This window comes from Loxodonta africana, chromosome 3, assembly GCF_030014295.1.
Source record: "Loxodonta africana isolate mLoxAfr1 chromosome 3, mLoxAfr1.hap2, whole genome shotgun sequence".
Lineage (NCBI taxonomy): Eukaryota > Metazoa > Chordata > Mammalia > Proboscidea > Elephantidae > Loxodonta > Loxodonta africana.
Window position 1 is genome coordinate 149375109 of NC_087344.1, and position 24954 is coordinate 149400062.

Consider the following 24954-nt stretch of genomic DNA (forward strand, 5'->3'; position numbering starts at 1 on the left):
GTGGACTCAATTTTGGCCCTATAGGATAGAGTAGAAGCTGACTGCCACATCTTTCTCCCCCTTTTGGAAGAGAGTATCAGTAAAGTAATACCAGAGAAGGGTGGGTCCTAGTCCTAATCCCTTCTGAGTGCTCTTTCATAAAAGAGAAGAGACATGCAGAGACAGTCAAGCATAGGAGGTAGACAACATGTAAGGTTTCCTCACAGACCAATGAATGCCAGGAGATAACCAGGGACTACTGACAAGGATGGTTCTTCCTGCCTGAGCCACACCACTGCCCCAAAGCACTGAACTCCTAGAAATTTCACTGAGGTGGAAGGCGCCTGAATTTTTGTGGGATTTATTTCCCACCTTCTAGCACCCAGTTGTTTACCAGTAAGTCCAGAGTCATTGACACTTCTTCCTTCCTAGGTCCAATTAGCCTAGGGTCATCAACGTAATGGGCCTATGTGATGGCCTGTGGAAAGGCAATCAAGGTCCCTGAGGTCTAAATTAAGACATAGGGATGGAGAGTTGATATATCGCTGAGGTAGGACAGTGGAGATGTATTGCTGGCCTTTCCAGTGAAGCAAAGCTGCTTCTGGTGTTTCTTCAAAACTGAAGATGGGAAAACAGCATCAGTCAGATCAATAGCTGCATACCAGGTACCAGGACTTATATTAATTTGCTCAAGCAATGAAACCGCATCTGGAACGGCAGCTGCAATTAGAGTCACCACTTGGTTATGTTTTCAGTAGTCCACTGTCATTCTACAAGATCCATGTTTTTTGCACAGGCCCACCCAGGCGAGTTGAATGGGGATGTGGTGGGAATCACCACACCTGCATTCTTGAAGCCCTTGATGGTAGCAGTACTCTCTGCTATTCCTCCAAGAATTGTGTTTGGTTTACTATTTTCCTAGATAGGGGCAGTTCTAATGGCTTCAACTTGGCTTTTTGTACCCTGATAGCCCCTATTCCACTTGTCAGGAATCCAATGTGTGGGTTCTGCCTGTTGCTGAGTAAATCTATTCTGATTATGCATTTTGGAATTGGGGAAATCACTACAGGATGGGTTTGGGGACCCACTGTGAGAAGAATCTGAGCTGACAGTGCAATAAGAATCTCACCTTCAAATGCCCCTACTCTGACTGATGGGCCACAGTGATGTTTTGGGTCTCCTGGAATTGTGTCAGTTTGGAGTCAGTATCCAGTATTGCCCCAAAATTCTGATTATTCCCTTTTCCCCAGTGAAAAGTCACTCTCATAAAAAGCTATAGATCACCTTGGGGAAGGCTTGGAGAAATTTAACAGCATAAATGTTTGGCAGAGTAGGGGGTCTTTCCTCAAGGGGACCTGGCTTCCCCTTCATTCAAGGGGCTGTGGGTCTGTAAACTGGCTCTAGGCTAGGAATTGATTGAGGGCCTGCAACTCTCTATTCCAGTGATTTGAGTTAGACTGCCATTCATATGATCTAGAATTCTTCTGTTTGTAGAGATCAAGTAAATATTTAGTAGATTTCCTGTCTATTTCACTCCTAGGACACTATGACTCATTAGCCAACACCATAAGTCCGTACAAGTTAGACTATTCTGATTACTGCTTTGACTCCACTGTCTATTGTGGTAACCACTAATCACTCCCACCTTGTCTTTGTCAGTTGAGTGCCACCACTTGGCCCTTAACACCACAGGGTCCAATCAGCCTAACTACAGTTAGGTGTTCTAATTCAATTTAATGCAGTTCTCACTGTCAAACCTTACTCACATAAAAGGGCAATCACAGCAGTCTTCAAGGATGCTATGACTCCCTTCACAAATTTGTTTCTCACTGTTGTGGTAAATGGTGTGTCCTCTGGCACTCCATGTGTGGGCATGTGGGTCTAATCTGATAAATCCTCTCTAACATGACAGTTTCCCTAAACCTTTGAATACATTCTTCTATAGTGTACCAGGGTAGATATTGTACCTCAACTTGATTTACTGTAGGCCACCACATAATCCATACTTCATCGACCCAACCATATAAACTATTAGATCTTTTCCTAACCTCTTGAGCTGAAACACTGAATGAAGAATCTGTGCTTAGTGGGCTCATGTCAATAAACTCCAAATGATCCATCTTTATGTTCCTTGCACCATTATCCCACACCCTTAATAGCCATTCTCACACATATTCCCCATTTCTGTTTGCACATATTAGGAAAGTCAAGCAGTTCTTTTGGAGTGTGGCGTGCCTCCTCCTGGGTCACACTTTGTACTTCACCTTTTGGGGTTCTCTGGGACTTAGGTCTAGTTATAGAGCTAGAAGCAAAAATGGGTAGTGGGGGTGACTCCTGTGAATATTCTGCAATGTCTTGAAGGCATCTACCTCAGGTGATCCCTCAGGCAAGGTATGAGATGCCACCTCAGGTGATATCTCGGACAAAGACTCTTCAGACACAGTTGGGTTAATCTCATCAGGTGTGGGTAAAAGATATAATGGTTTTACTGGAGGGCGGCAGCTTCACTAAAACCCCGGGTGCCGTAGTGGGTAAGAGTTTGGCTGCTAACCAAAAATCTGGTAGTTCAAATCCACCAGTTGCTCCTTGGAAGCCATATGCAGTAGTTCTATTCTGTCCTATGTGGTCACTATGAGTTGAAATTGACTCCTATGAGATGGCAATGGGTTTTTGTTTTTGTTTTTTTGGTTTGGTGGCTTAGCAGAGCAAGATGGAGTGATCTCTTCAGATGGGAATAAGGGTGCTAATTCTGCTGGCAGCAATGATTCAACAGAATTTAGACCCTCAGTGTTCCCAGCTCCCTGATTATCTGTGCATATGTTCCCATTCCAAGTTTCGGGGTCCCATTTCTTCTCAATCAATGCCCTCACTTAAACTTCAGACACCATTCGAGGTTGGGAATTCATTGGCATTGTAATTGAGCCAATCTTACAATAAGACTCCGTGTTAGATTTTCAGCAATATCAGCTCTGTCACTAGTAGAAATAAGGCTTTCTTTCAGGAAGCAAGTTGCAACTTTAAGGTGTTTTATATGATGCTTGAACTGTAACTCTGAAGCCCTTAGCTCATTTCTCTCAACACTTTTTCTAATGAAAGTAGGACTAACCAACCAGCTGCCTTACTTCTCATTCTGACAAAACTGTGGAAAATTTTGAAACATGTTATCACCCAGAGCCTTGCTTCTCACCAATATGTGATCTATTTCTGTTGATACTTGGCATATTAAAATTGCCACCTCATGCCATGGATTAGCAGCAACCTCTTTACTACTGGAGGTAGAGTCATCAGCACTTCTAAGACTAGTCAGACTTGAGAACCAATTTAGAAAACTCGTCCTTATGATTCTGTTCCTCTGGAACCACTCTCAGCACCAAATGTCTTAGGCCGGATACTCAAGAGAAGCAAAACCAGTGAAGCATGTGTATGGGTATGTGAGTGTATGTATATATAACTGTGTGTGTGTGTATACACATATATAGCTATATATAGGTATAGAGAGAGAACTTTATCTCAAGGAAATTGCTCACATGGTTGTAGAGGATAGCAAGTCCCAAGTCCATGGGTCAGACATCAGGCTGGAGGTTTCTCTAGGCTCAGGTACCTGCAAGGGCTCATGAACCCAAGATTGGCAGGTAAGGTGGCAGGCTGCTGGCTAAAGTCCGGAGAACTGGAGGTCAGATGAAGACCAGCTGGATACACAATCCAGAGCAAGCAAGCAAGGTTTGCCAAAACATCTATACATATATTGGATGTAGGCCACACCCCAAGAAAATCCCCTTAACAACTGATTGGCTTATCATGTCAAATCACATCATGCAGGATGACTACGTCATTGTATAACTGCCAAAAAACATCATTACAAAACTGCCAAACAACTGAGAATCACGGTCCAGCCAAGTTGACACACAACCTTAACCACCACACATTACCAGCCCAGTGATTACCTTAATAATTTTCCCAACTGGTGACTAAAACAACCTATAAATAATTTTATCTACTTCTCTAAAAATGTTAAGTCCTGTTTAAATATACATTAATCTACTCTACTTTTGCTTCCTAAGAAAGGTAAATCTCATGATAGTCAAAGTGAAATAGATGTTCACATTCTAAACTTGCCTCATTCTGGTTTCACTGATGATCAACCCTGATGACAATCCTTCTAAAATATTTTTTGATTATGAAAATGAACTAATGATACATCTCAATACTTATACTATTATGATGTAAATTCCAAATATTCTGCTGTAAAATAATATTTACTAAGAGGTCATTCTACTCAGATAACTTTGGTGGGAATACGCCATTTAGGTAAAACCCTAAGATAATTGATTTTTGACTGTATAAACAGTTCTTCCTTGAGGGGATCTACCTCTCTTTCGTTCAAAGAGCTCTGTGCTTGTGAATTTGTTGAGGGTCCGTGACTGTCTATTGCTGTGATTCAAGTCAGACTATGTTCACCAGACCTACTGTGTTTCTGCTTATGCAAATCAAGTAAGACTTTAATAAGTTGCCCATCTATTGCAATTCTAGAGACACTGACCAAGGAGCTAATGCCAAAGAGCTTTGAGGGACAGACCATTCTGATTACTGCTTCAGCTCTGTACTCAATGTAGTAACTGAGGTCACCTTGTCTTTTAGGCTTAAATGTTGTGACTTGACCCTTCCAATCCCATCTTCCCATCATCCCCATTCATTTCAATGATCCCAGTTCCATGGTAGCAGTTCCCACTGTCCTTCATAAAATGGCCGCCACAGAGTTCTTTGAGGATGTGAAAACAGTTCTGTAGGATCTATTTCTCACAGTCTTATTGAAGGTAGTGTCCCTGCTGGATCTTTCCAGGGGATAAAAGTAAGGGCAAATGAGCATGTCTGTGGAGTGTACGATTAATTTTTACTCAAAGGATTTGGACTTTTTCCCTGGTTCCTGAGAGATAATCTCTAAACACCTGAGATTTTCCCAGTGATTGGAATCTTTGTAATTCCTGGAGGGGTTCCAGGTCACACCTGAGAGTTTAAGCTGAAGGAGCAAGAGGGACCTCTTTGAGAGGCTAAAGAGGAAAAGTCCCCAAGAGGCTGGCTTAGAGGGGTATTGCCAAAGGAAAGGAGTAACCAAAGGATCCTGAGATATCTGCAAGTTACTCTGAAATGGGGTAGAAAATACATACATATGGAGAGATGGACAGAGCTAATATGGAAAATGTTTATTGGTAAATGCGTGAAGAATATATAAAGCCACTACTCCTTCATTTTTTTTTTTATGTTTGAAATTGTTTTGAAAAAGGAGATTTGGAGCCCTTGTCCTAGGTACTAGTTTGTTCTCTGAAGATAAACATTCTGAAAGCGAAAGGTTAGGTTTCTAAGATGAGGACCACAGGAACGGTGGCGGTTCCTGGTGGCCCAAAACAGCTTTCCCTGACCGGGAATCGAACCCGGGCCGCGGCGGTGAAAGCGCCGAATCCTAGCCACTAGACCACCAGGGACCTGCCAGCACAGGTGTAATATCCCGCCTCCAGATAGCACATCTCTGCGCACCAAAGTCGGCGAAGCCAGGACGCCTACCTCGTCGGATGCTGCCCTCTCCTCCAGCGATCATCCCCCAAGGCCGTTTCATCCTTGTCTTCTCAAAAACGCCAGCCAGCCTGCAACACGCCGAGCGTTGTCAGGTCTCCGCAAGTTTCGGAGCGAGGTGGCTCTTCCCCGCCGCACCTCAGACCTGACCTAGAGATGCGCGGTTGCTAGGCGGCAGCGTGCGGAGACACGGTGGCCGGGGTCTAGCGTAGGGGACGAGCCTGCAGGGAGGAGGCGCCCAGGGTGGGAAGAGGGCCGAGCACGAGCGCCCAAGAACTAACTCCAACATCAACAAGGGTTCAGAGGGATGCAGAAACGGAGACAGCCTGGAGGAATAACTCTTTGAACCAGGACCCCGGGATCGCGTATTGAACTCCGGATTTTCCCCCGAAACTCCGCTGCCCCTGCCGTTTTCCCATCTTTGTTGATGGCAACTCCACCCTTCCATATGCTCAAGCAAAAAGTGCGAGTTCTCCTTGGCGCAGGTTTTTCCTCACACTGCACATCTAATTATTAGGGGATTTTCGTGTTCTCCATGGTAGTACAGTGGTTGAGAGCTCAGGCTGCTATGTCAAGAGTCGGTAGTTGGAATCCACCAGCTGCTCTTTGGAAAACCTTTGGGGCTGTACTACCCTGCTCGCTATGAGTCGGCATAGACTCGACCGCAATAGACCTTTTGGTTTTTTGTCCGTCAAATGTGGTCGTTGGTCTATACAGGTAAAATAAAAAGACCCTTAATTTCAAGGCGTGGGGTTGGGCTGCCTTTGCCCCTTTTATTTGGCTCTGTCCCTCAAAATCAGCCTGTTCCTGGCCTGTCTTGGGAAGTTGGGGACATGCCTGAGACCCCTCCGCTCGACTGGCCTCTCCGGGTCAAGAAACCAACTCCCTTCGGGTTCTGTCTGCAGAGAAGCTTCAGAAAGCGCTTTTTTTCCGTTTCTTGAACTGGGCTCCGCCCAGGTGTGCGATATGCGGGGGCGCACGCGGTGAGTTTGTGGTTCTCCAGTAGCCCGCTGTTCTCTGCCTCTGTAAAGAATCCAGTGCAGGTCTTCAAGGCTGGCTTGGCCTGTGTTGCCTGTTAGATATTTTCAAAGAGCCAAGTGCTCTAAGACACGTTTCAGCCTTTGCTAAGGTACGGCTAAAACATGAAGGTGTGATTAAAGTAGTGGACTGAAATTGAGTGGGACAGAACAAGAGACTCCACAAGTGTCAGAGAGGGGACAGAGGGGAGGAGCTGAGGCAAAAGGGCTTCTGAGGAAAGAGCGCAGGTCAGGCCCCAGGGTAAGTGCAGGGTAGGGCCTGGAGGGAGGGTTCTGGTGTTCCTGGGTGGACCGGACATGTGGATCATTTTGAGTGTGTGCGTAGATAGATAACAAAACACTTGCCATTTCAACCACTTTATGTGCACAATTCAGTGACAGTAATTACGTTCACCATGTTGCGGAACCATCACCACTATCCGTTTCCAAACTTTTTCCACATCCTTAGCAGAAATTCAGTGCCCCTAAGCAATCTTTCCTGCCTTTTCCCTCCCACCCGCCCCTGGTAACCACTAATAAACTTTGGTCTCTATGCATTTGCTGTTTTAGAGATTCCAAGTAAGTGGAATCATATAATATTTGTCCTTTTGCATCCGGTTTCTTTCATACAGCATAATTTTTCTAGGTTCTTCCATGTCTTAACATGTATCACAACTTCCTGTTTATGGCTGAATAATATTCCATTGTATGGATATGCCACATTTTGTTCATCCATTCATCTGCTGATGGACACTTGGGTTGTTTACACCTTTTGGGTAATGTGAATAATGCTACAGTGAACACTGGTGTACAAATATATGTTTGCATTCTTGCTTTCAATTTTGGGGGGTATATACCTAGTATTGGAGGTTTTGGGTCATTTGGGAATTCTATGGTTAACTCTTGAGGAACTGCCAAACAGATTTCCAGAGGCTGTACCATTTTACAATCTCACCAGCAATGGGTGCGGGTTCCAGTTTTCCACATCCTCAGCAATGCTTGTTTTCTGGTTTTCTGCCCAACCGTTGAGCACTCGGCTACTAACGGAAAGGTTTGTGGTTGGAACCCATGCAGAGGCACCTAGGAAGATAAGTCTGGCGATCTGCTTCTGAAAGATCCGAAACTCGAAGCCGTTGCCATTGAGTCGATTCTGACTAATAGCGACCCTATAGTACAGAGTAGAACTGCCCCATAGGGTTTCCAAGGCTGTGATCTTTACAGAAGCAGGCTGCCACATCTTTCTCCCGCCCAGCGGCTCCTGGATTCGAATTGCTGACCTTTCAGTTAGCAGCCAAGCGCTTTAACCACTGCAGCACCAAATTACAGCCTTGAAACCCTATGGGGCAGTTCTGTACTCCACTCATGTGGTCGCCCTGAGTCCTAACCAACTCCATGGCAACTACGGGCAAGTGGGGGAATGAATAACGAGTAATGACATTGCACATCTTTTCATGGAAACACGGATCATTTGTCAAGAGCACCAGCGCCGTTAAAGGGGCCACCGAGGCGCTGGTCCGAAGCCCCGGGGTGACTGTGTTCACAGCTCCTGGGCTGTGGGGAGCTGGAGAGCCCGAGAGGAGCTTAGTTCTGAAAATGGAAACTCTAGTGAGCTGCGGGATCTCGAAGCTCGGGGGAGGGCCCTCCTCCAAGTCCTAGCTTAACGGATAGGCGCAGAAAACTACATTATGTCCTGACTGAAGCCGCAGACTCCTTTGCCTGAAGGGATTGTTGGTGCTTTTCCCGAGGGCTTTCTCCAGCACTTTGCTGCTGGCAGTCGAATTTCAAATGTAGTTGAATTTCGTGTCCTGGAAGCCAAAGTACTTGAAAACTGCAAGTCGTACAATTTTCATGGATAAATTCTTAGGTTAGCTCACTTACGTGTTTTCCGTAGTGTCGTGCTTATCACATTCGCCTTATGCGCGAAAGGTCCCTGTTTAGAAACCGGGCGAAAACAGGTTTTCTTTTGCGGAAAGACAAGTGTTCGCCAATAGCCTTGTAAGGAGAAGAAGAAAAAAACATGGCAGGAAGACTTCCAGTTGCTCAGCATCTTGAGCCAGACCTCATTTCTCTGCTCTAAGTCAGATGGGAGACCAGGACACAATTCTCATCTGGTTCTTGGGAGGCGGGGCACCAAAAGAGTCATGCTTTTTGTTAGTTTTAGTTCCGGGGAGTTCTAAAGGTGCTCCTTGTTCTCTTCTATCACCTGAGCATTTTCCACAGGCTGACACTGAAGAAGAAAAGGCCTCAGGAAGCACCGAGCAAGCTCTTCAGACAAAGGAGACTGAGCCTCCCGATATTCTCTTGCTTAGGGTTCCTCGCCTACCCTCGAAACAGGGACCGTGGGGCCCCACACATTGGCTTTGAGTTCTCACACCAAAAGCAAACGAAAGTGACAGAAACAACAGAAAGAGATAACAAAGAGGTATTAAAGCTAAGCCTTGAGAGAAATGACCAGTCAAGGCACATGCAGTGAGCCTTGGTTCGCTCAGTTCTTACTGAGGCCCTTTCCAGGACTTTGCTGCTGCCAGTCGAATTTCGAAATGGGATTGAATTTCGTCCATTGAAAGCCACAAAAGTTAAAGAAGAGCAGCATAAAGATTTCAGGGGTGTTTCCGTAGTGTAGTGGTTATCACGTTCGCCTCACACGCGAAAGGTCCCCGGTTCGAAACCGGGCGGAAACAGTTGCTCTTTACTCCTCAGAGCGGATTGCTACTTTTTCTCATTGCTTTTTTTTTTAAGATCTAGAATCAGACTCGAGTCCCAGAAAGTCCCAGAGGGAAATGCACAAACTGCGATGACCCCTAGGAAGGTGCAATACAACCAGAAGTACTGCAAGATTGATGCCACTTTATATGAACCTAAATCCTGGGGTGTATCTATGGAAATGGATCCTAAGGGGGTAGAAGCAGGGCGGAAGGAACATAATGTTGGATACAGCTAGGTTTACTTATTGACATAGGTGCACTAGATAGAAATTCTGGAGCCACTGTGTTTTGAGCAGCTGCCAGCAATTCTAAATTGTTCACTTGAAGCAGTTGACTGAAAACTTGCACCCAAACGTGGCCTACAGTAAATGAAGTTGAAATGCCAGAGCGTCTTTGATGCATTTATTGTAGAGGAAAATACAGAAAGCCTTAGGGGGATTAGAAAGCTACAGGAAATTTATCACGTAGGACATGTTCATTCACCAACATCTACAGCCCCAGGTACAGTCAGGAAGACATTACCTTTAACAAGTTTGTGAGAAATACTTTTAAGGGACCTGTCCTTGCATCCCCAAAGCATTCTGTGGTGGTGATTTTATGAAGGACGGTGGGAACCACTGCCATTGACCTGGGATTTCTCAAATTAATGGGAGTGTCTTAGTGAGGGTTGCGAAAGAAACAGAACGAGGGATTATAAATAGATAGCTAGATAACTAATGGTGATTACAACTTCATTTGTAATTATAAAACCATAGAACCAACTTAATTTCCAAAGTATATGGCAAGGGTTAAATAAATAATACTAAAACCAAACCCGTTGCTATCGAGTCGATTCCAACTCATAGCGACCCTATAGAACACAGTAGAACTGCCCCACAGGGTTTCCAAGGAGCGCCTGGTGGATTCAAACTGACCCTTTGGTCAGCAGCCGTAGCACTTAACCAGTACACCAACCCAAACCAAAAACCCAGTGCCATCAAGTCGATTCCGACTCATATCGACCCTATAGGGCAGAGTAGAGTTGCCCCATAGAGTTTGCAAGGAGCGCCTGGCGGATTCGAACTGCCGAGCCTTTGGTGAGCAGCCGTAGCACTTAACCACTACGCCACCAGGGTTTCCAAACACTACCCCACCGGGGCTTAAATAAATAACAGTACAAATAAATAATGTGTGTGTGGAGGCGGGGGGAACTTTTTAGTCAAACACAGCTCCCATGATTCTTTCAGTCATTTCCGAGTTCTTAGTTTCCAAGCAAAGGTCTCTCTGCCTTTTCCTAGTAAGATTTATGGAGTAGAAACGCTGGGAACATCTTAACACTTGTAAAACCTAGGAACCGTCCCTGGGTGGGCTCGAACCACCAACCTTTCGGTTAACAGCCGAACGCGCTGACCGATTGCGCCACAGAGACCACAGGTAACCCCACCTGTTTGTACAGGGAGTGAACGCCTTTGAACCACTGGACGGTGCCAGCGGCTTTCTGCAGTACGACCTGCACAAACCCTCGGAAAATCCGGCAGGTTGGGGTGACAAATCGTGTTGTTCATCGCGTTAAAATCTGTGCGTTGGGTGTGTCTGAAGCTAGGAGGGCAGCCGAATGGCCTTCGCCCCTCCTTGCTCCTCGTCCGCCTCAGATGCCTGCGATCCCCGGAGACCCCCGGGTCTACAACCGCTGCCTGAGCCCAATGAGGTCCACGACACGGCTGCTCCGCCTTCGCCTCCCCGTCCGCGCGGTGGAAGCCCCCGCTCGCCTCGGTTGCGGTCGGTGGGGCCGGAGCGCGGAAAGTAAGTGCGGAAAGGGGAGAGGTGAAGAGGGGCGAAGGAAAGCAGAGAGGCGTGGGCGAGAACGAGACCTCCAGGAGGCAGGTGCAGAGACTAGGGCCAGGTGCTGGGTAGGAGAGAAAGGTTTCTATCCTGTAGCACAATGGGAAGGGAGGAGCTGAGAGACAGCAAGAACTGAGAGAAAAGCAGAGCACCTGTGGCTGTTCAAGAAAAAAACAGCGGAACAGTGTGAATGTTTTATGTCAATAAAGTTTAAAGAAGACCGGTGAGCGCTAGTAGGTTTGTGGCGCGCCGTGATCGTATAGTGGTTAGTACTCTGCGTTGTGGCCGCAGCAACCTCGGTTCGAATCCGAGTCACGGCAGTGACGGGAGCTAATTTTATCACTCGCTGGCGCGCTTCTTTTGGTTTGCAGTTCATTCCCGCACCAGCATCACTCCGCATCTGCTCCTAGAAGGCAGCAGGCCTTATAGCTAGAGGTCAGAAGGGGAGGAGCCATGACAGTGTGCGTAGCTGGAGCTAAGTCTAAGGGAAACCTTGCGTGCGCCCCACATCCGGGGAAATGGTGAAATGGCTCTCACTCAGCCTAACAAGTACCTTCCACTGTTGAGATGATGTGGTCATAATCGTTTTCCTGGTAAAGGTATTTCAAATATCAGCTGGACTTTTGTACACTAAACCAGAATAAACTTTTAATGCATATACAGTAAATTCCAAACTTCCTGCTATAGTCCGTGTGCGGGCCATGTCCCTCACTCCTTGTCCCTCAGATTCTATGCTAACAGTACATTATTGAAGTGTATTAGTATCACTTATTAATGAAGATCAAAGACCACAGTCTTCAGTATGGATTGCACCTCAACATGAAGAATACAAAAATCCTCACAACTGGACCAATGAGCAACATCATGATAAACGGAGAAAAGATTGACGTTGTCAAGGATTTCATTTTACTTGGATCCACAATCAACAGCCGTGGAAGCAGCAGTCAAGAAATCGAAAGACGCGTTGCACTGGGTAAATCTGCTGCAAAGGACCTCTTTAAAGTGTTGAAGAGCAAAGATGTCACCTTGAAGACTAAGGTGCGCCTGACCCAAGCCATGGTATTTTCAATCGCGTCATATGCATGTGAAAGCTGGACAATGCATAAGGAAGACTGAAAAAGAATTGATGCCTTTGAATTGTGGGGTTGGCGAAGAATATTGAATATACCATGGACTGCCAGAAGAACGAATAAATCTGTCTTGGAAGAAGTACAACCAGAATACTCCTTAGAAGCAAGGATGGCGAGACTGGGTGTTACATACTTTGGACATGTTATCAGGCAGTATCAGTGTCTGGAGAAGGACATCATGCTTGGCAGAGTACAGGGTCAGCAGAAAGGGGGAAGACCCTCAATGAGTTGGATTGACACACTGGCTGCAACAATGGGCTCAAGCATAACAACGATTTTAAGGATGGTGCAGCGCCGGGCACTGTTTCATTCTGTTGTGCATAGGGTCAGTACAAGTCAAAGCTGTCTCTACAGCACCTAACAACAACAATAATACACAAATCTTTAGTGAACAATTACTGAATTTTCACAAATATAATCAAGTTATAGAAAGTTTCCATCATACCAGCGAGGTCCAAGGAGCTCCTTTCCAGGTAATTCCCATCCCATCCCCCGTTTAATTAATCACTCTTCTGAGGTCTCTCACCAGAGATTAGTTTTGCCTATTCTTGAAATGCACATGAATGAACGCACATTTTTTGTATCTGACTCTCTTTCTTTCTTTTCTTCCATGCGTTATGTTTTCAAGATATGTCTATGTTGTTCGTCTATCACTTCTTCATTGTAGTATTGTTGATGTTATTCCAATGTGTGAGTAAACCACAGTCGATGGACATTTGGGCTATTTCCAGTTTTGGCTATTGTAAAAAGGCTCCTATGAGTATGCTTGCCTGAGTCTTTGTGTGGACATGTGCATCCATTTCCCTTAAAGTACTGGAGTTGCTGGGTCAAGGGATAGGTGCCAGTTTAACCTTGATAGAAGCTGACAAATGGTCCCCTACGATGGTTTCTCACCAGCAAAGTCGGTTGTAGTTGTTCCACATTCTTGTCAACACTTGGTGTTCTCTGCCTTTTAAATGCACCATTCTGATGGGTTTGTAAGGGTACCTTTTCATGGTTTAAATATGTGTTTCCCTAATGAGTAATTTTGTGGAGCTTGTTTTCTGAAGCCTTTTGGACATTTAGAAATCCTCCTTTGTGAAGAAAGCTTATTCAATATTTTGTGCACTGTTATTTGGCTTGGCTTTTTATTACTGATCTCTAAAAGTCTGTATACAAGATTTGAGTCATTTTGCAGATAATCATGTGGTAAATATTTTCTCCTAGTCCACAGCTTGCCTTTTACTTTCTTAGGTGTATGAATAGAAGCTTTTAATTTCAATGACATTTAATGTATCTTTAAGAAAAGCATTTTTTATTATAAGGCTTATTGTGTTCTCTAAGAAATCTTTTTACCCCAGGATGGTAAATGTATTTTCCTAAATTTTCTTCTAGGAGCTTTACCATTTTTGTTTTACTTTTTGAATCTTTGACATCTCAAGTTCCTCTCCTGATCACAGTAAGCTTGTGGACTACCGAGTCTATGGCCTCCCAGAAATCTTCTCTATATTGCAAAAACATTCACAAGAGTTATCTGCTTTGTGACAGCTACAGGGGACATGCGTCCCTCCATCTCTCTGACATTCTCTCTCTCCTTTTCTGTAGCTGAGAAACCCAGAAAAAAATGAAAGAGAATGAGAGAGGCCTAGTCTAATCTGTGCTCAAGAACTCAAGCTCTGGGTTAGGAATCTGATTCAGCGCTTTTATGGCCTGGACCACAGTTTCCGTTGCTGTCGAATTTCATGTGCCTCAACATTTTCATCCTTTGAACCTTAAGTTTAAACAAAAAGCAAAAACAAACAAACAAAAAACACAGGCTGGGAAGAACGTGCCATTTCCTCCAGCAGTTGCTGTGCTTGGTGCAGTGCTTACACCAGGTTGCCTTCACACCAGAAGTTCAAGGGCTCCCACCCTGGGGAAGGCGGGGACTGGCCTGCTCACTGGAAAGCAGGACACAGTGCTTGGCCTTGTTCTGCTTTGCTTCAAATAGGAGACCGGGATACAACTGGACTAGATCATCCGTCCCCCCCTCCCCGCCCCCCCCCCCGGCCCCAGCGACTGAGGGGCCAGTTCCAGAGGACGCTGACTTCACAGTAGCTTTAGATCAGGAAATTTCATAACAATTTTTTTTTTCCCTTTCCTTCCTTCCTTGATGTGTCTCCCGCCCCTTCCCCCACCCCCACCCCCCCGAGGAAAGGATTCACCGCTCTTCTGCCCCGGTGTTCCTTTGGTGTTCTTTTGGACAGGGCAAAGGGGCCAGTTGTCCTTCCCCTACAGGAGCAGAAAGAGCAGCGGGCCCCAGGGGAATCAGAACTCACCGAATGCACCCTTGCACATCACACACGTGCGCTTGGCAGGGTTCAGATACACTCAATACAGCACGGTCTCAGGTTTCTCTGCAGGTTGAACCAGAAGGGTGTGGCGGTTCCAGATCGCCCACACAGGCCACACGGAGGACTCTGACATCTGTCCCTGGCCCTCCAGGACTTTATCAGGAGAGTCGTTTGCTCAGTTCAGGGGTACGAATGACAAGGATTGTGTAGACCAACATCCACGCTTCACCGGCAAGAAAACGCAAATTCGTAACTAACTAGATGTGGAGTCTGAGGAAGAGATTACTGTCAAGAAAAACTCTAAATTTGTGCTCTGAGCATTGGAAGAATGGAGTTGCCATCAACTAACTAGGAAAAACTGCCCCTGCAGAAGATTGTAGGTGGACATTTGCAGTTCATTTCAGACCCTAGGCCTAGATCCAGAGAGATTTCCACCTGAGGCATCTTCGTTTCTACATATATGGCACCCCCTCCGCCGCCATTTTTTTTTTTTTTTTTTTTCTGAGCTAGAGGAAGGGCCAGTGCTAGGCCCTTCTCAACCTGGGCTCCTCTCCTTCCACCTTCCCCTCCCTCCCACCCGCAACCTCATCCAGGGCCCTAGATCCCACAATCACCTCCCCACAGGCTGCTGCCTAGCAAAGGCATAGTCCAGGAGGGCCAACTCCCTCCAGGACTTGTGGACTTGGTGGGCCTTCTGGAGAAAGCAGAGAGGCAATGACTTCCAAGGACAATACCTGCAGGCCAGGTCCTCACCGAGAAAGGTGAGAGACTCCGGACTTCTCAGAGCTCAGTGCAAGGGGCTCTACTGCCAGACAATCGGGGAGAAAGACTTTAACTTAAGGGTCTCTGGCGGCCTACTGGTCTACTGGTTAGGATTTGGCACATTACACCACCTGGGCTCCTTTGCAGTCTCTCAAAAGGTTTACAATTCTCCATACTTCCTGGAAGTAATATTTCCCTTTTAATCCTATAATTCCTCCAGGATTGACATTTTTAGAGAGCCAGTCAGTATCCCAGACTAGTTCAACATCCTGAATTATTTTAATTTCCCAAGCTGTAATAAGTATCACATTAAAAAAACAAATAAAACAACAACAAAAAAACAAACCTGTTGCCCTTGAGATGATTCTGACACATAGCGGCCCTACAGGACACAGTAGAACTGCCCCATAGAGTTTCCAAGGATTTGAACTCTCAAACTTTTGGTTAGCAGGCATAACTCTTAAGCACTATGCCACCAGGTTTTCCAAAAGGATTCCAAGGAGCGGCTGGTGGATTCAAACTGCCAACCTTTTGGTTAGCAGGCAAGCTCTTAACCACTGCATGACCATAGTCATTTGACATACTGCTCAGTTTTTTAAAATTTTTTCCCAGACACTTCCTACATGGCATCTCTACCCTTCTGCACCCATCTCCTCTGATTGCTCTCTAGACAAACTACATGCCTGTCATGCTGGGGCTTCCTTTCCCTCCTCTATGGTGTTGGAGCTCCTGTTTCTTAGAGTCCATGTCTTCCTCTTTCTTGCTTTTCACTCTCATTTCACTAGAAGCACATGTCTCTGATACACCCTCACATGTGTTTGACAGTTTGGTTGCATATAAAATTCTAGCTTCAAAGTAGTTTTTCTTGATTTACCTTCCAGCATTAATAATGTTATTAAGAACTTGAAAAACCTTCTGACACCTTATTTTTGTATGGAGTCTTCCCCGCTCCACCCCCCCCCGAAGATCTTAGGGTCTTTTCTTCATTCGTGATGTTCTGTCATTCCAGAATACTGTCCTTTAATTGCCCTTCTTGGCTGGGCACTCCATTAAGCTTTTCAACAAGGGACTGGAAGTCTGTATGTTCTGGAGTATTTTCTTATAACGATTATCGGATAATTACCTCTACTTCATTTTCCAGCAAACAAAAGAAATAGTTCCCAATGCCTAGTGGTATATTATTCCTCTTCACAAGAAATCATTTTGTGTGTGTGTCTGTGTGAGTGGTTCATTTACTGTCTATGGGAAGTATTAATGTATATCAAATTACAAAACATACACACACAGTTACACCTAAAATTCTGAGTAGATACCAAAAGGAGATTGTATTAGAGAAGCTCATTTATGCCCCTACGCTACCTCTGTGATTTTCCAGTGGTTCCAAGAATACTAATCAATGATTCCTAAAAGAAAGAAATGTGTCATACAACATCTTTTTTTCATACTATATATTTTAGAAAAATTTTGAGGTTTTTTTTTTTTTTTTTTTCTATCTCTCTCTCACAGTTTTGAGTCTTCGGAACTTGCTTGAATCAGTAGACTTGTTTAGGCACAATAAAGTGGAGTGTGTTCCTACCTTTAAAAAGATGTTCGTTCCTCAAAAGTTAAACGTGGACCTATCATGTGACTCAGCTATTCCCCTCCTAGGTATATACCCAAGAGATTTAGAAGTTGTGACGTGCAAACAGACACATGTATACCAATGTTCATTGCAGCACTCTTCACATTAGTCAAAAGTGGAAACAACGTGGACGTCTGTCAATGGATAAATGAAAAAACACAATGTAGTAGTATTTCGTTGTATGTATCTACTAAAATTTTTTTTTTTTTTTTTTTTAGTAGATACATACAACGAAATACTACTCATCCAAAAGAGAAAGAAAGTCCTGACACATGCTACAACATGAATGAACCTGGAAAACATTATGCTGAGTGGAACAAGTCAATTACAAAAAGACAAATATTGTATGATCTCCCTTATATGAAATAACAAAACTAGGCGAATGGATAGAGACTAAAGTTTATTAGTAGTTACCAGAGGTGGGACAGAGGGGGCAAAGGGAAGTCATTATCTAGGAAGCAGTGACTTTCTCTTCATGATGATGACAGACTTGGCAAGGATTATGGGTGATGGCTGCACATATGATTAACCTAATTCAGATCAGTAAATTTTACTCCTGAAAAATGTTGAAATGGCAAATGTTGTTTTGTATATATTTTTACAACAATAAAAAAAAAAAAAAGATGTTACCACACTAGATGACACCAGCCCCCAAGGGAACCACTAAACAAACCAAATAAGGGAATCTATTGGTTGTCAGGAAAAACTGGTCAAGGCTTGGTTGGGCAAAAGAGCTCTCTGGGTGTCGTTCCTGTGGAGTGTTGGCCATTGTTAGTGCAGAGGTCAGCAAACGTTTTTCTGTAACAGACCAGACAGTAAATATTTTAGGCTTTGTGGGTCAAGAGGCAAAATCAAGGATATTATGTAGGTACTCACACAACAAGGATGCAACTGTGCACGAAATTTTTCATTGACAGGATTCAAAATAAAGGACAATAATTTCACCGACAGGATTCAAAATAAAGGATAATAATTGGTTGACTATATCCTTTGCATGAAGACCCGGGAATTGCCCTGCTTTCCCTGGCTCCCGGGTGCTGCCTTCCCTGCACTCCCCACAGACAGTTTCCTCCCTGCTCCCCTCAAAGGAGGAGTCCACAGGCTAAAAACTGAGCTGCTCTGCCGGCCAGCCAGCGGGCACCGGAGAGGCCCATCAGGCCCTCAAGTCTTGGAGTGAGTTGGCTAGTCCCGGCTGGAACCTCAGACCTGTTTTAGATAAAAAACAAAACAACAACTTTAAATGTCTGCAGTTTGTGCAGAGGGCGCCCCTCAGCCAGGCAGTGTGTGAGGTCGTCACCAGAGGTGAGAGGGGAGGCACCCAGCATCTAGACCTTTACCTCCAAACTCAAAGAGGACTCCGATGCAGAAACTGAGACGGTCTGGATCAAAAGTGCTTTCCAACAGGCCTCAGGGTGGGAGAAGTGGGAACCCTGAACTGAACTCTAGATCTTTCCCCTAAATTTGCTGCGCCTGAAATGCCAACTCCATCCTCCCATGCCTCAAAATAACCAAACCAAATGCTTGCTGTGGAGTCCATTCCAAACCATGGTTGTAGTTCTCTTTGACACAGGTCTTTCTCATCCCACATCCAATTAGTCAGGAATTCATGGTTTCCTCTACACTCAGGTTCACACTTTCATCTCCACACTTGCTTTTTCCTGGTCTCGGAACTTGGGCAAAGGATTCTCCTGGTAAACGTGCAGGGATCTCCTCAAATCAGGAACCTGTGTCCATTCCGACCTTAGGTTTTGAGACCTTTAATTGCAGCATCTTCGGGTTGAGCTAGAGTTGCACTTCTGTTTTTGTTTTATCAGCTCAGTTCTCAATATTCCTCTCCTCTGGGCCTATTCTCAGGGCAAAGGAGAGAACTGGGTCCATGAGGCAAGGCTGCTTTTGCTCCTTCAGATTTTCGGGAGAGTCCCACAATCAGCAGGAATCCAGTTTCCCTCTTCTATAGAAAAAGGTCTGTAAGTTTTTCCAGCATTAGTCAGTGTCAGGTCTACAACTGATATCTAACAGTATTGTTCCCTGGCTGAAAGGCACTTTCCTAGAAATGGTATGATTACAATCCTCCCTGGAATCATGAGCCACTTATGAACACCCCTCTTTTTACTATCATCTTCCCTTATTTCCATTTATTACCTGTTTTCATGCATAATTTTTCACATAGTCATGCTATTTAGCTCAGATTTCCTTTTTAAATCCTAGAAGAGCAGCCTTGCTAACACTTCCTGGACTCATCACTGGGAAATCTCATAGAATTTGACAGGTAAATACTCATACACTCCAGCCCTGCAAACTGTCTGGAGCCAAGCAGGAAGGAAAGCCACCGCTGGTCCCTGAGGCATCTAGAAATGAAGGCCTGCCCTCATAGTGCTAGAGTGATATGTTCAGCATCAAAGAGAACCAGGTAAATAGTTTAGTCCTTTTAGTGGCTTTAAGGCAACCTATTTTTAAGTAAGTAATTGTGGTTTTTTTCCCCCCTCCTATTTTGTTTTCTAGTTCTGGGCCAGATTCTGGTCTGAGGGTACAAAGATGGCACTACAATCTCTGCCTTCAAAAAGGTCACACTCTAGTGATGGAGGTGTAAGTTGAAGAATGTGGTCTTTGCTCCCCAAACCATATATTATACAAAATTCCACACGATTCTTTAATTCACATGCTCTGGAATTACCAGAGTGTTTTGGGGAGAAAATTTCTGGGCTCCACTTCCAGTGATTTCATAGCTGTGAGGTCTTAGAATCTGCATTTTTTTTTTTAATTTATTTTTTGTTGTTGGTAGTGAGAATATAAACAGCAAACATATACCAATTCCACAGTTTCTACATGTACAGTTTAGTGACATGGATTGCATTCTTTGAGGTGTGCAACCCTCCTTTCTGAGTTGTTCCTCCCCCATTGACATTAACTCACTGCCTCCCAAGTTTCCTAGCTAATCTTTTAAGTTGCTGTTGTCAATTTGATTCCATATAAATATATCTTAAAAGAGCATAATGCTCAAGGCAGACATTCTTTACTGCTTAAGCTAAACTATTTTTTGGTTTTAAGAAGTCTTCAGGGGATATTTTTATTGAAGTTTTAAAGATTATCAGAAGGCAATAGTTTCAGGGGTTCATCTAGCCTCCGGGGTTCCAGAAAATCAGAACCATGAGAATTTGAAATTCTGTTCTGCATTGCCTTAGTCATGTAGTCCTGCCATAACAGAAATACCACAAGTGGACGGCTTTAAAACAGAGAAATATATTTTCTCACAGTCTAGCCATGAATCGGAATCGACTCGATGGCACTGTGTTTTTTTTTGGGTAGTAGGTACCAAGTCCAAATTCAGGGCATCGGCTCCAGGGGAAGGCTTTCTCTCATTGTCGGCTCTGAAGGAAGGTCCTTGTCCTCAATCTTCCCCTGGTCAAGGAGCTTCTCAAATGCAGGGACCCTATGTCCAAAGGATGTGCTCTACTCATGGTGCCGCTTTATTGGTGGTATGAGGTCCCCAACTCTCTGCCTGCTTCCTTTCCTTTCATGTCTTGGGAGCTAAAAGGTGCTGCAGGCCACACCCCAGGGAAACTCCCTCTACACTGGATCAGGGAGGAGTCCTGGGTAAGGGTGGTGTTACAATCCCACCCTAATCCTCTCAACATAAAATTACAATCACAAAATGGAGGACAACCACAGAATACTGGGAATCATGGCCCATCCAGAATGATACACACATTTTTGGAGGGACATAATTCAATCCATGACATGCATTTTCCCCCTTTGATCAGGATTCTTTTATATAACCTTTGATCAAAATGTACAGTATAGCTAGGCACAATCCTTTTATTCTGGCCTCAATGAAAAGGAGGCAATATGTTCATGGAGGCAATTAGCCACACATTCTATTTCATCCTCTTATTCCTGACTCTCCTTTTTCCTTTGTTGCTGCAGGCAAATAAAGACCAATCCTTGTGCCTGGAATCTTTACTTTTTACCAAGCTGTCTGGGTGATTGTGATGCATGTAGACAGCAGATGAGCTTGAAAAATAGTGCTTTAGGGAATTGATTCATATGTGACTAAATATAATAATAAAAAAATAATAATAATAGTTTTTTTAATTAAACTGAGAAGCTTTTTTTCAAAATTGCATGATAAATATAATAATAATAATAAATAATAATAGTTTTTTTTTTTTTAATTAAACTGAGAAGCTTTTTTTGAAAATTGCGTGATAGACACTCAATAATATTGTTTGAGGAAAATTAACCGTGTTTTTGCCTTCAGGTAAAAAACGTAAAACCAGAAACACCAAACACGTTCCCATCGACTCAATTCTGACTCATAACTACCCTGTAGGACAGAGTAGAACTACCTTGTAGGGTTTCCAAGGAGCAACAGGTGGACTTGAACTGCCAACCTCTGGTTTAGCAGCTGAGCTCTTAACCTCTGCGCCTCCAGGGCTCCAAAATAAAGCTACCGCTCCGTAAGTCTTTCCTAAGTACAGTCACAGAAAAACCAAAAAATTCAAAGAATAAAAACAAAACCCATCAAATACACAGAAATAAGTCTATTAACAGACTCATACCGTAGTTATACATGGACTCGCCTTTAACCCTATTACCCTCAGCTATTCAAACACTGACATGAATGAGACTTCAGTTAAGATATGGAAATAAAAACATTGGCATAAACTGCTAAGTAAGTGAGTCCAGCTGCCTCTCTCCCCACTGCATGGTTCTTAAACTTTTCCTGGTTTCTCTCTTTCTTTTCTTCTTTCCTTCCTGCTCCTCCTCCTACTTCCTTCTCTGGCTCTTCTTCTCCGCCCACTTGTGCAGGCCACCAGAATATCTGAATACACTGCCACGATCTGAGAGGATGAAGGACTATTGTTCACCAGTGGCAGCGCATTTTTCTCTAGTCAAGGCTTTTTATTTAGAGCTCCCCTCTGCATTCTTATTTTATTATAGCACTTCCCTCCCCAATCTTAGATTCGATGAACTGGTGGCTTCTTTTTTGAGTTCAGTGTGTTATTATCCATTACCGTTATTGTTTTTGATGCTCCAGTTGTCTCAATTTGACCACTTTGGATCTCTTCAGGCTGGTTCCTGTGATCTTTTGGCTTGCTTCCATGAATCAAGAAGCACATTCTTCCTTTCTGGTGCAAGAAGTTCCAAGCTCAACTAGTGATTTCCTTGTCCAAAATCAGTCATTTCTCCAAGAAATCTGTTTCTTTTGGTGGAGAACGGCATTCACAACAAAGATGTAGCCACTAGGTAGCATTGCTTCTAGGCTCTGTAAGTGGACATGGTAAGAAAATATTCATATTTAATTCATTAGTTTATACTGACACTTTCAATCCCAGTCCAACACCAAGAGGCTCTTCCTCAACTTCCCCTAGTCCATAACTTTATCTCTTCTCTCTCGTGTTGATAACCCTGACCCAAACCATTTTTAATACATTTACTCATCTGCTCTACCCTATAATACACATTTTTATTACCTTCTGGCTTATCCTTCCTGAAAAATAAGCCTGTGTTAATAATAAGTACAAACACTCTACCCTGTCCTTTCTTAAAGAAAAGGTAGAATACTGTATATGTTTTTTCACTTCTTGCTTTGCTTTTTTCACATAAATAATTTATCCTAGCGATAACTCAGCACCAGTCCATAGAGACCCTCACGTTTTGGCCACATAGAACTCCATTATGTGTATGCACGACCAGGTCATTTGTTAATGTCTTATATGCAGTCTAACCATTTTGAAATCATTAGCCCAAGAGATCCAACTCACTTTTCGAAGGCACAAACTAGCCTTAGGGAGAAGAAAGGCAATTTTGACTGCCAAAGGAATGCATGATAATAATCTCTTTGTAAGGTATTGAAACTATGTGTATAATTTAAAGACAAAGTTTACATCTATTATACACATATTTAGTGTTGTGGTGTTTTGTGCACATAAAGGAAATAATGAGACAATACTGTGAGGCAACTTGGATATACCTACCCTGTGACACAACAATGGGTGCCCCTGGGTATCTTGATATATTTACATGTAGGAAAAGCCCAAATCAAGTCCCACTTCTCTAATAACAAATATTTATTGATCAACCCAAATCTACCTACTATCAATTCAATTCTCTTCCACTTTTGTTCTGACACCAGGTGCACATGCAGCATCTTCCTCTGACCCTAACTAACCATCTGGAGCTAGAGCAGACCTCACAAGTAAAGGGCAGAGACACCAGCTGCAACCTTGGGAGTCCTCGTGACCCCACTGACTTCTGACCAGCTGGCTACATACTCAGAAGTTCCCTCTACCCCTTCAGGATACCAGCCACAAGCTCAGAGGTACTCATTCCCCTCACTTCTGACCTGCTGGCTCTCACTACCCCCTTGGCTTTAACAATTTGCTGGAATGACTCACAGAACCCACAGAAAGTCCTATACTTACAATTACGGTTTTATAGCAAAAAGGATCCAAATGAGGAGACACATAGGGCAAGGACAGGGAAGGTTCTGAACATGCAGAGTCCTTGTCTCAAAAAGGGCTGCACTACCCTTCCATGTGCATAGATGTCTCTCATCAACCAGGAAGCCCATGGAGCTTCTGTGTCCAGAGCTGTTTTCTGAGCCTCATTACTTAGGCATGACTGAATGAATTTTTCCCCAACGTCTGCACTCCCTCGCCCCAGGTTGGCTGGTATCAGGAGGTCCTTTTTCTACCCTTGCCAACCCCCACTTGAGTCCCCTTATTAGCATAAACCCTCAAGTGTGGTCTGGAGGCCTATAGAAAACAGAAGCACCTCAATTACTCAGCAAATTCCAAGCATTTAGAGTTATGTCAGGGAGCACTGGAGAAACAGTGGGTAAGTGCTGGGCTTCTAGCCAAAGGCTTGATGGTTTGAATCCACCAGCCACTCCGAGGGAGAAAGATATACCAATGGGTATCTGTGAAGATTTCCGTCCTTGGAAGCCCTACTGGGCTGTTCTACCCTGTCTGTAGAGTTACTAGGAGTCAGAATCAACCTGACAGCAAGGGGTTTAGTTTTTTGTTTTTTTGGTTTACCGTTATCTCTGAGAAACCAAGGACAAAGACTAATTTCTTAGGATGAAGTTAAATCAAATAAAAAGCTGTGAAGTTTCTAGGTCATGATATACCGAGAAACTGGAATGTAACGGACATGGCCAAGCTCTCTGAAAACAGACTGGGGCTGTATAAGTGTCAGAGCCCTGTCTTGTAGCCTCAACAGCACATGGTAGATTTTGAGTCACAGCACATGAGGTTAGTCGGGTTTGTCTGAGTGTATAAATGTTAAACAAGGTTAATTTTTTTTTTTTTTTGTATATTTAACAGATATGTTTGTTATAAGAAAAACTTACCAAAAAAGAAATGTATAAAGAAGAAAATGAGAGTTCTCCTGCCTGCCGAACCTACTCCCCAGATAAAACACTGCTGAGACACCTTTCTGTATTACACATAGGAAGCCGTGGTGGCTTTGAAGTGTAGTAGGTGGTGTTTGGACAAGGCACCCGGGAAGTCCCAACTCCTGCCCTGACAATCATCTGCCCTTCCTGGGCAATGAGAAATGGGTGAAGGCAAAGAAAAGGAAAATAACACTGTTGTTTGCAGAAATTTCACCTTGGGACAGGAAACTCTGGTAAATGAGGCCGAGTATAGGATTTCTGACAGAGGTTTAAAGAGCTGTGCCATCGCCCTAAACCCAGAGTGGATTTTACCTCAATTTCCTGAGATGCGAATGAAATGATAGAAGTCAATAAAAAGAGAGGTGCAGAGAGAAAGCAAGATGGATGAGTCCACTCACACAGGTCAACGGTCATCAAGTCCTGTCTGATAGAAGACTGCCTTGAGATTAGTTGTGGAAACTATGGATGCTAAATGAGATTCACACACCTCTACTGAGATGCTCATACAGGGTCCCTAAGAGTCGGAATACACTGGACGGCAAGAGGGTTTTTTCTTTTTAATTGAAATGATTACAGACATGAGTCAGAATAGACTTGCCCGGGGCAGTGGATTTGGAAATTCATACTGCCATACAGCGGCA

At 44.1% G+C, this 24954-nt stretch overlaps 4 non-coding genes across 4 annotated transcripts; 2 read left to right on the forward strand and 2 right to left on the reverse strand.

The window, feature by feature from the left end:
• Positions 1 to 5387: 5387 nt before the first annotated feature.
• On the reverse strand, positions 5388 to 5459 carry TRNAE-UUC (transfer RNA glutamic acid (anticodon UUC)). Its single transcript has one exon. It is a non-coding gene; the product is annotated as a tRNA-Glu (tRNA).
• A 3712-nt stretch (positions 5460 to 9171) lies between these two features.
• TRNAV-CAC (transfer RNA valine (anticodon CAC)) lies at positions 9172 to 9244 on the forward strand. The gene has a single exon. It is a non-coding gene; the product is annotated as a tRNA-Val (tRNA).
• A 1358-nt stretch (positions 9245 to 10602) lies between these two features.
• TRNAN-GUU (transfer RNA asparagine (anticodon GUU)) lies at positions 10603 to 10676 on the reverse strand. Its single transcript has one exon. It is a non-coding gene; the product is annotated as a tRNA-Asn (tRNA).
• A 661-nt stretch (positions 10677 to 11337) lies between these two features.
• TRNAH-GUG (transfer RNA histidin (anticodon GUG)) lies at positions 11338 to 11409 on the forward strand. The gene has a single exon. It is a non-coding gene; the product is annotated as a tRNA-His (tRNA).
• The last annotated feature ends 13545 nt before the right edge of the window (positions 11410 to 24954 follow it).